Source organism: Suncus etruscus, chromosome X, assembly GCF_024139225.1.
Source record: "Suncus etruscus isolate mSunEtr1 chromosome X, mSunEtr1.pri.cur, whole genome shotgun sequence".
NCBI classification, from domain to species: domain Eukaryota; kingdom Metazoa; phylum Chordata; class Mammalia; order Eulipotyphla; family Soricidae; genus Suncus; species Suncus etruscus.
Genome location: NC_064868.1, coordinates 32,554,787 through 32,571,276, shown reverse-complemented (window position 1 = coordinate 32,571,276; position 16,490 = coordinate 32,554,787).

The window sequence follows — 16,490 nt, the reverse complement described above, 5'->3', positions numbered from 1 at the left end:
TCCTCACTGGAGAAGCCTAGGTTCTCTCTTGAGAAGTACCTGTCTCACTTTCTTTCCCTTTTCATACATCTTTTCAATGTCATGCCATAAAAACTATTTTGCTTAACAAAAAATTGAAAGCAATTGTCTATATTCCATCATTTTCAAAAAATGTGTTATGTTTACCAATACACTTCAGAAGTGAGGAAATATATTCCACCTCTTTGACGATGAAATTTCTATATGAATTATTTGAAGTGAATTTTTTTCCACATATATTTGTTTATTCTGCCTCATTTTGTTAGTCATCACTTATTTATATCATTGGTGACTCACAGATGTCTAATGCTTTTTACAAGCCAGTTCCTAGATGTAATTTTCCATCAGGTTAAAACATTTTGATCCTTTTGAGAGTATACGAATGAGGAATACAGGGGCCGGAGAGATAGCATGGAGGTAGGGCATTTGCTTTGCATGCAGCAGGATGGTAGTTCGAATCCCTGTGTCCCATATGGTCCCCCGAGCCTACCAAGAGAAATTTCTAAGCGTAGAGCCAGGAGTAAACCCTGAACCCTTCTAGATATGACCCAAAAATAAAACAAAAAAATGAGGAATACATAGCAGTTCTCAATCTTTTCTCCCTACTCTGTGCTCAGTGATTACTCCTTAACAGAACTCTGGGGAACATTTTCAGTGCTAAAATTGAATCCTTGTAATCCTTGGTTACATGGGAGGCAAATACTCTCACTTTTCAGTTGGTTTCATCTACTTCCCATGACATCCCCTCACTGCTTGGTCAGCAGGTGTTTTCACAGAGTCCATAGTTTCCTTTCTCTCCGACTTTGGTGTGATTAGTCAAAGAGAGAAAGAATAATACTGGATTATTTCACTCATAGGCAGTACAGAAAAAAGGGAATGGATAATAAAAATCTAGCCACTAGAACCGTTTAATTTGCTGCTCTGTTATTTTGACCTTTTGAGTATGTGTGGAGCAGATGCCATGTCTTTAATTTTTATATGAGACTCATAAATTCCAAACACTTGTCCTAGCTAGAAAAATCCACTTCTTTGTCTCGGAGAATGGTAATAGAAATCAAGATCTGATCAGATCAGTAACACATATTTTCATCATGTTACTCACACCAAACTTTATATTTTTTATCCCAATAGGCTATGGGCCTACAATTTTCATCTTGTGCAAGAATAAAACTTTCAGCATTCTTTTATTTATTTGATAGATAGGTTTATAGTCTTTCTGAACAAAAAGATTGTAAAATCATTGAGTTGAGCTATTTTATATAAAGTATGAAGTACAAAGTTGTATCAGAGAATTTTGATTTATTCTGGATGCTTTTGACTTTACCGAATCCTTATTTATCATATCGATTTTTATCTCTTTCTTTCATATTTTACCTCTTCTAATCATTTACGTGAACAGTTGAAATGAAACTGACAAAGTCTTCTTTGTCATAGCCTAGTACTTAATGCACTGTCTTGTAGTTACTTATAGTGGGAAGAACAGAATAAGACTTCAGTTCATTTTAATAAAAACATCATCCAGTTGCTTATAATAATCATCATTTACTAGTTAGCTCATAAAAAGGGAATATAATAGCTGACAAAACAGAATTTAGTGAGAGCTGAATAAAAGGTCTTAAATGATGTCATTGAAAGTCCTCCTATGTGTCTCACATTTTTACTCCCACTGATTTTTGTACATTGTCACCGTGTTTCTCCTCCTCCACATTAGGTTCTATAAATTGATGACATGTCCTCTTCTCTATATAATCTAGCTATTATTGTTATCTTTGCAGTTATAACTAAACAGCTCTCTTAGGATAATATTTTGCTTATTTGATTTATTGGTCTATCCTTGAAGTAAACATTTGTTTTTAGACTCCATATTTTCATGACTTATTTAGTTATTGTTTCATGTTAATTTAAGATAAATTTCCTAAATAAGATATTTCTAATTCTACAGTATGGATCACATATTATTTAGAAATTACTGGACAATAATATATGTTACCCCTGGCTCTTGTTCTTTTTTTCACTTTTTTTAAAAATAAAATTTAAATTAATCACCATGGGATACAGCTACAAAATTGTTTATGATTGATTTTCAGTCATACAATATCCAATATCCATCTCTTTATCAGCACATGTTTCCTCTCCAATTTTCCTCCTGCCCTCCTCTCTGCCCTTCCCCTTGCCTGCCTCTGGGGCAGACATTTTATTTTCTCTCTCTCTCTCTCTCTCTCTCTCTCTCTCTCTCTCTCTCTCTCTCTCTCTCTCTCTCTCTCTCTCTTGCACACACACACACACACACACCTCTCACTTTGGGACAGACATTTTACTTCTCTCTTTCAACACCCAGTTCTTGTCCAGAGTGATCATTTTCAACTATCATTTTCTTAGTGGTCTCTTCTTTGCCCTAACTGCACTTCAGCACTATTTGTGTGAAACTTGTTTTGATGAAATGGTCCTCCTAGACCTCATCTCTGTTGTCTCTGGGTAATATTAACATATTATCTATTTTTGAATTTAACAAATAAGTGAAATTTATGTATATGCCTCTCCTCTTGACTCAGTTTATTCAGTATAATACTCTCCATATCCATCCACATATAAGCAAATTAATGACTTAATTTTCCTAGCAGCTGCACAGTATTCCATTGTGTAGCTCTGCTCAGTTTGTTTTTTCGGTTCATCTGTTCTTGAACACTTGGGCTGTTTCCAGTTTCTGGCTATTTTGAATAGTGCTGCAATGGATATCAAAATGCAGATAACTTTTGTTTTGTAATAAACAATCCCTAAATTAGTGGCTTCATACAAACACTTCTTTTTTTTTTTTATTTGCCTGCAGCAAATTAGCTCTTCTAAGATAAAATCAAAGGGCAGCTCTGAGCTTTTATGAGGGGGCTTCCTTACAAATCCAACAGCTATCATTTTCACTAAACTGGTCTTGATAATTTGAAACACCTGACTCTGTAGAACATATCTCTTGCTCTTTTTTAATATAATTTTTCTTTTAATCATAGTGGCTTACATATCATCCACAGTAATATTCCAGGTACATGTTAACATTGAATCAGGGGAATTCCCACCACCGAATTGTCCTCTATCCACCTCCACTCCCATCCTGCATCCCATATACTCCACCCCAGGGGCTGCTAGAATAAGTGGTCCCCTCTGTGTCTAGTTTATTACTTAGTGATTTTATAATTGTTTGGTCTTGTTACCTCCATTACTTCCACCTTTAATTGGGAGGCGGGACTAGATAGTTCAAGTTATGTGAGAAAATCCAGGCACAAGAAATGTTCACTGATAAAGGGTAATGAATATTGTACAACTGAAACTAAAGTATGAACAATTTTGTAACCATAGTGCTTAAATAAATTATCAAAAAATAGAAAGGGGGCCATAGAGATAGCATGGAGGTAGGGCATATGTCTTGCATGCAGAAGGATGGTGGTTCAAATCCCGGCATCCCATATAGTCCCCGAGCCTGCCAGGAGCTATTTCTGAGCATAGAGCCAGGAGTAACTCCTGAGCGCTGTTGGGTGTGGCCCAAATACCAAAATAAAAATAAAAAAATAAAAGGGAAGAAATGAAGGAAGGAAGCAGGGAGGGAGGGAAGGAGGGGAAGAGGGAAGGAGGGAGGGAGAGAGGGAAGAAAAAACGGAAAGAGGAAGGGAGGAAGGAAGTGTAGGAGGGAGGAAAGAGAGGAAGGAAGGGAGGAAAGAGGAAAGAATAGAAGAAAGGGAGTGAGGAAAGCAGGAAGGGAGGTAGGAAAGAAGGAAGGGAGGGAGGAAGGAGGGAAGGAAGGAAGGGAGGGAGAAGGAAAGGAAGGAAGAGAAAAAAAGTAAGGAAAGCAGGGAGGGAAGGGAGAGAGGGAAGGAAGGAATGGAGGGAAGGGAGAAAGGGAGGGAGGAAGGGTGGGGAGGAAGGGAGGTAAGGAAGGAAGGAATTGAAGGGGAGAAATAGAGGGAGAGGAGGAAGGAAGGGATGAAGGGAAGAAAGGAAGGAAGGGAGGGAGGAAGGGAGGAACGAAGGAAGGAAGGAAGGAAAGGAAGGGAGGAAGCAAGGGATGGAGGAAGGAAGGGAGAAAGGAAGGGAAGGAAGGGAGTGAGGGGGAAGAAGGGAGGAAGGTAGGGAGGAGGGAGGAAAGGAGAAATGGAAGAAAGAAGGAAGGGAGGGAGGAAGGAAAGAAGGTAAGGAGGGATGAAGGAAGAAAGGGAGAGACAGAGGAAAGAAGGGAGGAAGGGAGGAAGGAAAGAAGGAAGGAAGGGAGGGAGGAAGGAAGGGAAGGAAAAAGAAATTAGAGAAGGAGCAAGGTAAGGACAGAGGAAGGAAAGAAGGGGAGGAGGAAGGAAGGGAGAGAGGGAGGGAGTCAAAGAGGGAGGGACAAAAGGAGGAAGGGAGGAAAGGAGGGAGGAAGGAAAGAAGGAAGGAAGAGGTAGGAGGGAAAGGAGAGTGGGAGGAAAGAAGGAAGGGAGGAAGGGAGGAAGAAAGGATGGGAAGGAGGGAGGGAGGAAGATAGGAAGGAAGGAAGGAAGGAATGGAGGGAAAGAAGGGATGAAGAAAGGAATGGAGGGAGGTAAGAAGGGAGGGAGTAAAGAAGGGAGGAAGGGAGGGAGGGAGTAAAGAAAGGAAGGAATCGAAGGAGGTAAGAATGGAGGAAGGAAAAAGGGAGGGAGGAAACAACGGAGAAAGGGAGGGAGGAAGGAAAGAAGGAAGGAATGGAGAATGGAAGGAGGGAAGAAGGAGGAAACAAATCCAAGCATGTTTTCAAACCAGTGTAGAACTTATAAGTCTAGTACCACATATGATAATTTACAATTTGGCAGAGTGTTGTTAAACCCCAGTCAGTTTACAGAACCTATCACATTACTTATGATTGGAGGTAATTATAAATTCTATAGAAAACATTGTGAGTACATATACCCAAAGCTATTTTGTTATTTTTTGAGAGATGTACAAAATTACCTTATGATTTCGTTTTCTCAATAAAATTGCCTGGTATGAATTTTATATATGTATAAAGTTATTGCACATTCTGTTGTTTCAGAAATGTTACAGATTATAAAAATTTTCAGAATTTTAAGAAATATATAGTAGGGATATTTTTTCTATTTTGAGGAAAGCAGACTAGAAGAAAAAAATGTCAATATTGTTGAAAAGCAAAGAAATTCATGTTTCTTGAATGATTTAATGCTTAACAATGCAGAATACACTTTTTAGAAAAAGACATCAGAGAGTGGAGGAAGACCAAACTCATCTGATTTGAATTTGATATAAAATACATATTTTCCCTTGTGTGCTTATAAGCATAAGTGATTATTTTGATTTTCATGTTTTTATTTTTAATAACATTGTAATTATGTTTGAATCCTAAGTAGTGAAGAAAACTTCATGATTCAATAATATTCTTCCCTGTGATATTGTTATTCATAGACAAACTATTATTTTTATTTTTAGTAGCTTATGATTTTTGTGTATACAAAATTAATGTTCGCCATAAGACCAACTACAGGTTCTGAACACACTATGTTCTCTCACTCCAAAATCTTTATTCATGGTCCTACAAAAAGTTCTATTAAATTACAGTTTTTACAGTCAGGCTTCAGTAATTAGCAATCTTGGTTGTTTTACAGATCCATATCTGTTAGGAAAAATGAAGTCATGAAATTTACTAATAAATGAATGGATATGGAGATTATTATGCTGAATACATATTTGAGATTTTTAATGTTTTTGCTATCAGAGCAAAAGAAGCACCAATAAATATCTTTATTTGTGATACATGTAAACATTTTGGGCCTAAAGGGCACAGAAACTTTCTCTTACAAACATTGCACATGCAGCTTCAGGTAGGTATGTGGTAAATAAAGTCATTGACAGGACTACTGTGGGAGACCTGATAGAATTATTTTATTATAAGGACATATATTTTATGTTTAATTAGTCAATATAAATCCATGACAACACTTTAAAAAGACAGAATTATTAGGTCTAATTGTGTACAATAACTAGATTATATAAACAGTTACTTAGAAATGGTTACATTATGTTATTTTAAAATGGTTATTTATATCTGGGACTATGATTCAAAGCATTGTTCACAGAAATTAAGGTACGTAACCTCCCCCAGAAATTTCCCCTATACTCCTTTGCATAATTTATCCTCCATTTTCTCAAATGGCAGTCACTAATTTACTGCTGCCCTATAATCATTATTCAATTTGTTAATTTTCACAACATATTATGGAATCACTTGAGATTTATCCATGTTATTGCACTTCATGATAATTTTTATCCCTAACTATATGAATACACTTCATCTCTTTACCAACTGACTAATTTCTGAATTTATTTGAATTCCCAGAAATTATGACTAAATAGCTAAAATGCACATTAAATGTTTTAGTTACTATACATTGTATTCTTTGGGTAAGAACAGAGTAGTGGGTTTAGTGGTTCATGAATATACATCTACATTTAAATATATAACAAACTGAAAAATATTTTCCAGGTGTTCATACATTGCAATTCATCACCAGTAAGATATGAAGTGTGTGCTAATTGCTCTGAAACTTAGTGGCCCACAAATTCTATTCATACTTTTATGATCTGTATTGAAAGAGATGAATGTAGAATACTTCAAAAATATAATACTGCTAACAGGGTTGAACAACCAGTTTGACATTTTGTTCTTTGTCAGTTTGCCAGGTTCCGGATACAACTGAATAAGGGAACCAGATAGACTAATTGGAAAATTAGCATTTAAGTGCAGTATTCCAATAATCTATCTGGGGTAAAATAACTTCTAGCCTGTACATAAAGGAGGTGTGGAAGTCTCTATGTATCACGAATAAAAATTCTCCCAGAATTATTTTTTCTGGGTAAGATCATGGCAAGCAGATAGAATTAGGAACTGTGAAAAGAAAATATAGCTTTACAGATGGTTTGAACTCTGGGCATATATGACATAACACTAGTTCTTCCTTGGGCTGACACTGCTTTCACGATTTAGCTCAAAATCATTTCTTGTCAATACTCGGGACTTTAATGTAATACCAGGTTTTATTCATTATCATATGGCTCATTGTATAGATCTTAGAATGTATAAAAATAACTAACTGAGATATCAGAGTGGTGACACAAGTGGTAGGACATTTGCCTTGCACACGGCAAACCTAGGTTAGACCGTGGTTCAATCCCCCAGTGTCCCATAGGGTTCCCTGAGCCAGGAGCAATTTCTGAGCGCATAGCCAGGAGTAACCCCTGAGCATCACCAGAGGTGGCCTAAGAAACAAAACAACAACAAACAAACAAACAAAACCTAACTGAATTGAACTTTCTTTGTTCATGTTGTTACTGGAACCCTTTACAAAAAAAAAATATTCCGAACTAGATCTCTGATATTAAATGGATAGCAGGTGCTTAAAATAGTCAAATGAAAGAATGAATGGGCAAATGAATGAACTTATTATTATTGTATACTTGCCAATGCTATTTCAAGCTCTTTCAGGGTGCCATTTATCATTCTGAGCACTTTTTCTTGTGAAGGATGAATGGAATTTTGGCACATGTATCTTCTCAAAGACTTCAATTTGTCAAAATTAGTTATTTAGAGTTTTTTTCCAAGTGACTATGTCATCTTTAGAAAGCTCTAATTCTCCTTATTTTTCTCCAGATATCCTCTTAATTCTTGATATGATTTAAAATAATGTGTATGAGTTTATCATTAATGCAATGAAGCATATACTTATGTTTCTACCTTTTTAATATAACTTACATACAGAAAAGGTAGGTAATGAAATGTAATGTAGTAAAGGTGGAAATCACTAAATCAACCTTGATGAATGAAAAGGAAAGATGGGAAAAACTTCAAGAGGAAAAGCAAGAAGATGAGGAAAAGTGAGACAAGGGTTACTAGGCAGTGGGTATACCAGTGATGTGGGAGAGTGGCATAACTATATATCCAAAGCACAGACTCAATAACACTGAAAATGTGACATGTAAGATACAACCAGCAACTTTGGAATGCTATTGAGCAAGCAGAAAAGAGCTTGAGAACTCTGGTGGAATGAAGTTCACACTGGTGGTAAATCAGTGTTAGAATATGGTATGCATAAGATCATTTATCAGTACGTTTGTAAATCAGGGTTCTTTTAAGGATTCTAAATTTTCTTAATATTAAGAGGCTTCCTTTTTAACTTTGATATAAATTAGAATTTGAGAAAGGCTTTTTATAATATGAGGATTCTTTATAGTATATGATACGAAGATATACAAAGAATTTGCAAAGTTCAATACCAAAAAATCTAATAATCCTATCACAGAATAGGGACAAGAGATGAACCTGAAGATTTATGAATGATTAATAGGCATATTAATGTGTTTATAAAACCTTGTTGGATTGGGGGTGGAAAGATAGCATGGAGGCCAGGCATTTGCCTTGTGTCCAGAAGGACAGTGTTTCGAATCCCAGTATCCCATATGGTCCCCTGAGCCTGCCAGGAGCGATTTCTAACTGTGGAGCCAGAAGTGACCCCTGAGCGCTGCTGGGTGTAACCTAAAAATAAAAATAAAATAAAAAAGAAATATTTAAAAAATCTTTGTTGGATTAATGCAAATCAAAACAATGAAATATATATACCAGTGAGAATGGCATATATCAAAATATCTGGAAACAACCGAGTGTTGGATGAGATGTGGAAAAAAAACCAAATCCTATTTCACTGCTTGTGGGAATGTTGTGGGATAAGTTTTTATAGCGTATAGCAGGGGTCTCAAACTCGTGGCCTATGGGCGCAAACGGTCCTCCGTACAACATTTTGTGGCCCTGCCCTAGAGGAATCTTTTTTGTTTTGTTTTGTTTTAGTTGTTTGGGTCACACATCCCAATGTTCAAGGCTTATTACTGACTTTGTACTCAAGGATCACCCGGACTTTGCCTCCTGCGGCCCATACAGTACAGTATAAATCTTTCTCAAAGAAATAATAGAGCTATCATATGATGTAGTGATTCCACTTCTTGACATTAGTGCCAAAACATTAAACATTATATTAAACAGTAATGCAAATCTATATTCACTGTAGTGAATGAACATAGAGTACAGCATGTCCCAAGGTCACATTGAATTATATTCACAGACTATGTTCACAATATACTGAATGAACGTATTGTAGTATAATAGCCAGGATATGGAGAGCAAACAAATGCTGAAAAACTGTTGAAAGAAGAAAGATGTGTTTATATGTAACATATAAACATATATCAATACATATATCCATATAAACATAAATATGTGTATATAAATACATATATTCATATAAACGTAAATATGTGTATATACAAATGCATAAATATGTTTATATAAAACACATATAACACGTGTTTGGTATATGTATGTTATATAACATATAGCATATATGTGAATAATGGCATACTCTGCAACACTAAGAACAGACAAAATCTTGAATTTTGAAATTTTTATGGAACTAAGGCTGATCATGTTAAATAAAGCATAATTGGTTAAGACAAATACTGGATTTTCTTATGTATCAGTGTTATATAGAAAGAACAAAGAGAAAGATAATATCATACGATGAATAATCTTTTGGCTTTGAATTAGGATTACCAAGCAATGAGAGAAAGGGTAGGGGTATAATGATTAGAATTTTTTTTAAATGAATGTTTCCTGAAGGTTGAGTGTAAAGTGACCAAAATAAGAATTGAAACATGTATGTTATTTTGTTTGTTTTGCTTTGTGATTCTCCTAATTGTAAAATACAGAGCAGGTTGAAAAAGGCGAAGAAAGCAAGAGTGTTCTACTAGAAAAACAGGAAGAGTTTCTGAAACACAGTACATTGTAAAACATTGATTATGAAGACTTTGCTAGTTTGACCAGGATAGACAAGTGGACCAGTGGAGAATTGGAGATAAGGAAACAAATCTCAGCATAAGTGATAATTGATTTTTTGACAGAAGTGGCACACTGAAGATCAGTGGAGAACTGGTTCTTTCTGAAATGTTTAGAATAATGCTGTCTATCTGAGACAAAAATCAATTTGATTTTGAATTATACAGTGCATAGAAATAATTTCAAGTGGGATGAAACCATAAAGTAGAAAAATTAAGCTCTCCATCTTTTGGAGTGGACAAAACTTATAGCTCTGAGGATAAAGTAATGTTTTCTGAAAGACTTCAAAATCCATAACATTAAGTAAAATATTTACTTATATTTAAGAAAAAGTATATAAGCTTCATGTATGCATGATAGAAATAAATACGTTATAAATGTCAACTCTGTTTATAAAAAAGTCATCATTAGAATGAAGAAAATGCAGAAGTAGAAGATAATTGTTACACATAAGAGTAGAAAAAATTCCAGAAATAGCAAAGGGAATTAAACAACAATATTAGAAAGGATTAAATATTTTAATTGTAACTTTTAAGTAAGGTAATTTAAAACCATAAAAGGAGAATTTAAATAAAAGACATAAAATATAATTTTTCCCTCATCAAATTATTGAGTTTGTTTACAAATAAAGAGGAAGTGATGTTTTTAAGTGCTACTAGCAGAACTAGGAATTGTTAGGACTACATTATTTTATATGATTTACTTTGGGTTTTGGACAATACCTAGCATTTTCTAGGGCTTACTCCTGGCTCTGTGCTCAGAAATTACACTTTGCAAGTTAGTGGACTATACGAGGTCTTGGGAATTGAACTTGGGTTGGTGGTTTGCAAGACAAGCACTCTGCCTCGTCGTAATGTCTCCTGTCCCTAGGTTAGGGCCACTTTAGGGTAATAATTGACCACTCTCAACCCATTTGGAAATAAAGTTATCATCTTTGACACAGAAATTTTATTTCTAGAATGTGGATTTATATTCACAATAACATACAGGTTGAAAGTCACAATCCATAATTATCAGAGACCAGTGGCAGGTGAGATTGATGAGTTGGGGGATGACTGTGGTGTAAGACAAAATTGAGTACTAAGATAATTTAGGGTCTTGTAGATACCAGAAATTATAGTAAGTTTCAAATATAGTAGAGGAAACTTTACATGTCATGAAGTAGTACAAAGGTATTTGATTTTCATTGTTAATTAACTTCTCTGGTTATAATATAGAAATATATACCATATATAGACCATATATACCATATACATATGTCAGTATATAAGGTGGAAGACTTATAAATCCTAGAGACTTTAAACCTGCTATTTATTTTCTGATAGATTAATTTGTTTAGATGCATTTATTCCTTGCATATTTATTGTATGTTCAGATTTACAAAATAAATTGTTAATGAAGCAAAATATAGTTAGATCTGAGGCTGGAGAGATAGCACAGCAATAGGGCATCTGCCTTGCATGCAGCTTACCCAGGAAGGACCTGGTTCGATTCCCAGCATCCCATATGGTCCCCCCAGCCTGCCAGGGGTGATTTCTGAGTGCAGAGCCAGCCTCTGAGTGCTGCCGAGTGTGACACAAAAACTAATCAATCAATCAAGGTTTAAAAATATGTAGTTAAATCTTTCCTACTATATAGAAAAAAGTAAATATTATTGATATCTAATAAGTATCTAATGCCCTCTGCTTTGTGATTTGTTTTCTGATGTTTATAGTCATAATTTAATCACAAGAATAAACTAATGAACAAATATATTTTATGGGTCAGAGAGATAGTATAGAGGTCAGTGTAATTGCCTTGCATGTGGCTAACCGAGAGTCAATCTCTGGGATCCCATGTGGTACCCTGAGTGAGTATGCCCTGAAAACTGCCAAGTTTGACCCCCCGAAAACAAAACACTAATAATCACTTAAATATATTTCCCCATAATGCTTAAGGCAAAGACAGAGTAAATATCTTACTTCACCATTAAAAATCAGAGAGTATTTGTATTATTTGTTTTACTTTGGTAAATATTCAGTGGTGCTCAGAGCTTATTCCTGGCTTTGTGCACAGGGAACGTTCCTAGTAGAGCTTGAAGAAATATATTGGGTTCTAGGGATTGAATCCAGCTCAATCTCATTCAATGTAAGTACCCAACATACAGTAATATCACATTTGGATGATTTTATCTGCTAGTAGTGAGATAAATTGTTTCCATGCTAATGAGTGTTTAAAAATTGGGAAATAAGAATTGTGGTTATTAGTTTGTATTTGATTTTTTTCTCTGTTTATTTAAACATTCTGGCTACAATTTGTTCATGATTAGGTTTCAGCCTTACAATTAACGCCACAAATCACCAGTACACATTTCTTGACACCAGTATTCCCATTTTTTCTCTCTCCTCCCTGCCTCTGGGGGCAGACCTTTTGCTTGCTTTCTCTAATTTTTATTTCCCTTTCAGAAACTGGTTTGCACTATTGTATTGTAGAGGTACCGTGCTTATCACTTTATATCTGCATAGCTCCCAGTTCTTGCCCAGCTTGTTCGGTTACAATTTTCGTTTTCATAGTGGTCTCTTTCTTTACCAAAGCTGCAGTGTTCCACTACTCATAACGAGCTTACTACAGTGAATTCGGTCCTGCTGGCCTGTATCTTTCTTGTCTCTGGAAATTATCTTCATACAATCTTTTATATCTTCAATCCCACAAATGAATGAGATTATTCTATATTTATCCCTCTCCCTCTGACTCATTTCACTCAGCATAACATTTTCCATATATATAATGTATAAAAATTATGACTTCATTTTTCCTAAAAGATGTGTAGTATTTCATTGTGTAGATGTACAGCATTTTCTTTATTTATTCATCTGTTATTGGATATTCTGTAGTGTATTTTTGGTTTCCAAGGTTATACCCCTAGGACTGGTATTGCTGGATTATATGAAAACTCAGTTTCTAGTTTTTTTTCCAGCCACACCCAGAGATGCTCAGGGATTACTCCTGGTTATGTGCTCAGAAATCTCTCCTGGCTTGGGGGACCATATGGGATGCCAGGGGATAGGTCCTAGGCTAGCGCCAGCAAGGCACATGCGTTACCATTTTGTGCCACTTCTCTGACCCCTCGTTTCTAGTTTTTGGAGAAATACTCATATTGTTTTTCAAAAGGCTAGAACAGTCTGAATTCTCACCAGTGGTGAATGAGAGACCCTTTTGTTCCACATCCATGCCATCACTAGTTATTCGTGTGTGTGTGTGTGTGTGTGTGTGTGTGTGAATGTATGTGTGTGTGTGATATGTGCCAGTATCTGTGGTTGTAGATGATATTTCATTGTTGTTTTGATTTGTATTTCCCTGATGGTTAGTGATGTGGAGAATTTTTATGTGACTATTTTCCACCCTAATTCTTCTTTGAGGAAATGTCTTTTCATTTTTCTCATTTTTAGATGGGGTTAAATGTATATTTTTTCCCTAAGTTCTACCAGTTCTTTATATATCCTAGATATATTCATCCTTTGGCTGAATCCTACTTGGTCATACTGTATAAACTTCTTTATAAATTGTTAGATTTTATTTGCTATCATTTTGTTGAAGATCTTTGCATATTTGTTATTAAGGATATTAGTATGTTATTCTCTTGGTTCTTGTTTTGTTTTGTTTTTGTTTTTGTGGTGTCACTGTTTACTTTTGAAATCAGGATGATACCAAAATAAAAGGTCTCATAGAAAATGAGTGTTCTGGTTGCGCGTGACAAAAAAAAAAAAAAAGAAAATGGGTGTTCCTATTTCTTTAATATCCTGGAAAAGCTTAAAAATAATTGGCATTAGGTCCTCTTAAAAGGTTTGAAAGAACTCATTAGTGAATCCATTTGTCCAGTGATTTGATTTGGGGAAGACTTTAATGATAATTTCAATTTTCTCAATTGTGATGTGTCTGGGCAGGTATTCCAGATCATCTTGTTTTAAACTTGGGAGATTATAGGAGTCCAAAAATTTATTCACTTTTTTCAGGTTCTCTTGTGGTATAAAGCTTTTCAAAGTTAATTCCAATTATCCATTGAATTCCTCTAGTATCTATAGTGATATCTCCCTCCTCATTTCTGATTTTGTTTCTCTACATTTTTGGTAAGTCTTGCTAATGAATTATCAATATTGTTTAATTTTTCAAAGAATCAACTTTTGCTTTCACTTATAATTTCAAATGTCCTTTTGGTGTCCAGTTCATTAATTTCTGCTTTAAGTATTATTATTTCTCTCTGCCTGCCTACTTTTGCCTGGTTTGCTTACCATTTTCCAATTTCTTAACTGTGCCATTAAATTATTTATGCTGGTGTTTTTTTTTTCATTCCTGAAGAATGTTTGCAAAGCTATACATATTCCTCTTAATACAGCTTTTGCTATATTCTACAAACTCTGATAATTTATGTCTTCATTCTCATTTCCTTCCAAAATTCTTTTGATTTCCTCTTTGATTTTCCTCTCTGACCCACTGGTTATTCAGTATTGGACTATTTAATTTCCAGGAGTTAAAATGATTTATCTGTATATAATTGCAATATATTTCTATTTTCAGTGCAGCTTGGTCTGAGAAGATTGTTGATACAGTTTGTAGTCTCTTGATTTTATGAAGTTTTGTTTTATTCTCTAGCATGTGATCTATGCTCCATTTGCATTGGAGAAAATATATATTCAGCTTTGTGGGGATGAATAGCCCTATATAAATCTGGTAAGCTACTCTCTTGCATTTCTCCTTACAAGAGCAGTATATCCTTCTTAAGTTTTAGCCTAATTGATCTATCAAGAGATAATAGTGGTTTTGAAGTCTTTTGTTGCTATTGATATCTTTCTTCAAGTCCATTAGAAGTTTTTTTAAGTATTTTTCTGTCCTCTAATTGGGTCCATATATTTTAAGAACATTATTTCTTACTGATGCACACATCTGTTGACTATTAAGAAATAGCATCCTCTGTGTCTTACAACCTTTTATGCCTAAGTCTGCCTCAACTAATAGTAATATGGCCATCCAGTCTTTATAAAGGAGTAATTTCCTTAAATGATCTCCAACCTTTGCCCTTGAGTCTGATTTTACTCTATTTAAATGTTTCTTACAGACTCAATTTTCTGATCCATTTTTGCCACTCTGTGTATATTAATTGGTGCTTTTAGTCTACTGATATTGAGAGAAATGATTGTCTTGGGAATTTATGCCATCTTTTTGTAGAAGTTTGGTGTGTTTGTTGGATCTGTCTTGCCTTAAAGTAGTCCCTTCAATTCTTCTCTTAAGTTTGGCTTTGATTCTGTAAAATTCCTGAGATATTTTTTATCCATGAAGCTATATATCCTTCATTCAACACCTGAAAGCCTGGTGGGGTGAATTATTCATGAGAGACATTCATTTAATTGAGGTTTTTTTCCCCTACAATATTCCACTGCTGCCATTGGGCCTGTAGAATTGTTTGTGATAAATATGCTGTAAATATTAGGTTTGCTTCTTTGTATGTAATTTAACTTCTAGATCTCGCTCTTTTCAGTATTCTATCTCTGTGTTTTTCATCATTGTGACTAGTATGTATGTGGCTTAGGGTCTTTTTATTTGTGTAGAATTTAGCTGATACACTTAAGGCATCTAGGATGTGTTTGCAAGCACCCTTCAGCTTTGGGAACTTCTGATCTTTGATATCTCTGACTGTTGCTGCTTAATAGGTTTTTTTTATCCTGTTTCTGGGACCCCTATGATTCTTATGTTGTTCTGCTTGAATTTATATCAAAAGTCTATTGCTGTCTGTTTGCTTATTTTAAGGATTTTTTCCCATATTCTTTTCATTATTTTAAGGCTCTTTTCCAGATTCTTCTGTTGAATGGAGGTATTATGCAGCTCATCTTCTTGTCCTCTAATTCCTTCCTCAGAAGCTGATAATCTGCTGCTGAGGCTTTCTGGTGTTTTGCTTTGTTTTGTTTGTCTATCATTTTTTATTTCTGTTTTAATATTTTCATTTCTACTCTCATATCACCTTGAGTCTTATTGGCTTTATGTACCATGGGTTCTTTTAGTTCGTTCAATATCCTCCACCTTTTCTCTCTAAATTCCTTATCAGAGAGGCTAAATAGGTGGCTGATGTTTATTGAGTCCTCAGAACTACTAACTTCATACACTAAGTCTGATGAGATTGTGTTATCTTCCCATTGTGAACTTTGAAGTCTGATTATTTTATGTATTGTGGTAGGCTTCCTTCCTTGGCTAGAAGAAATGTGCAGCTTCAAAGGGAGACAGAGTGACTACACCCTTCTCTCTCGGTGACTAGCCAGAATTCAAAATGGCCCTTTTGATTCCAAAAGCTATCCAACATCACCACAGCTTCTGGTTATTTCTCTTGCCTATCTCAAAGCCACTTTTCTCTGAGTACAAAATGCAGGCTTCACCCAAGGTCCTGCTTGAGTTGCCAGGGAAGCGGGGCTGGGCTGCACAAAGGAGTGCAGGCAAGTTGAATGGTGCCAGGCCTCACTTCCACCTGCTGGTCATCTGTAGCCTATCATCTCATAGCTGTGCTGCTGCTGCTGCTGCTGCTAGTAAGGGATTTCTTGTGATTTCACCTCACTTT